The sequence below is a fragment of the Polistes canadensis genome, unplaced genomic scaffold, assembly GCF_001313835.1.
Source record: "Polistes canadensis isolate GaletaPanama2010 unplaced genomic scaffold, ASM131383v1 scaffold_383, whole genome shotgun sequence".
Lineage (NCBI taxonomy): Eukaryota > Metazoa > Arthropoda > Insecta > Hymenoptera > Vespidae > Polistes > Polistes canadensis.
Window position 1 is genome coordinate 51,490 of NW_014569930.1, and position 1,423 is coordinate 52,912.

The following is a 1,423-nucleotide window of genomic DNA, read 5'->3' on the forward strand; positions in this document are numbered from 1 at the left end:
ATATTTGAGATACTATTTACGAATTATACATAAAAAATCTATTGTTAGTAGACCAACATTTCTAAATCAAATACAATTAGAAAATATTTAATGTTAGAATATTTCCAAATTTACAATTTACGTTGAAAACCATACAAATTGAAACAAACAATTGGAATATTTAATTTTTCTTTCCAAAAAAGAAATAAAATACACGCGAGTTACATAAAAAATCAAGTAAATTAATCTATGGTGCACGAATCACAGACGTAATGTTAGAATATTTAATTTTAAAAAATATTTGAAATTATATTTGAGATACTATTTATGAATTATACATTTAGAGAATATTTAATGTTAGAATATTTCCAAATTTACAATTTACGTTGAAAACCAAACAAATTGAAACACACAATTGGAATATTTAATTTTTCTTTTCAAAAAAGAAATAAAAATACACGAGTTACATAAAAAATCAAGTAAATTAATCTATGGTGCATGAATCATATACGTAATATGAGAATATTTAATTTTAAAAAATATTTAAGATTATATTTGAGATACTATTTATGAATTATACATAAAAAATCAATTGTTAGTAGACCAACATTTTTGAAATCAAATACAATTAGAAAATATTTAATGTTAGAATATTTCCAAATTTACAATTTACGTTGGAAACCAAACAAATTGAAACACACAATTGGAATATTTAATTTTTCTTTCCAAAAAAGAAATAAAAATACACGCGAGTTACATAAAAAATCAACGTATAATAGATTCTAATTCTTTCTTATTGCTTTTTAAATTCTAAACATGAACGTAAAAACGTGTTATAAATTTGAAATTTGCCTTTTTGGGGAATTGTTTTTTTATTCTTTTCTTTTTTTCTTTTTTTTTTTAAAATGCATCATCAATTTTGCAATCATACGACGAAGGTATCTAACCAAACAACCGAATAGAAAACGTTTTCTCTATCTCCTTGACACAAATTTCGAATATAATGTTAATTCATGCGCATCTTACGAGTTTAATAAATAATTATTCGTTTAAAATAATAATCGTGTGTTGTACGATTTCATCCGTATCAACGAATCCAGCTACCGTATCTCAAACAAAAGAGAGAAAAAAACAAAACAGAAAAAAAAAAAAGAAAGATTTATTTTATCGTATTTTAATTACTACTTATATTTATCTTTTTATCTATAAGATCTGTGAAATTTACAATAAATCATGATGATTCGTATACTTGTTCGTTCGTTCTTTCGTTATTAGCATATTATACAGTGTTGTGTGTTGCAATAGTAATACTATCCATTTTTAAATGAAAGAGAAAGGTATACGGTGTAACATTAACTACGAAACGTTGATTATTATTATTTATCGTAAAATAATATCACTCGGTTTTATATATATATATATATATATATGAATATTTAAATAA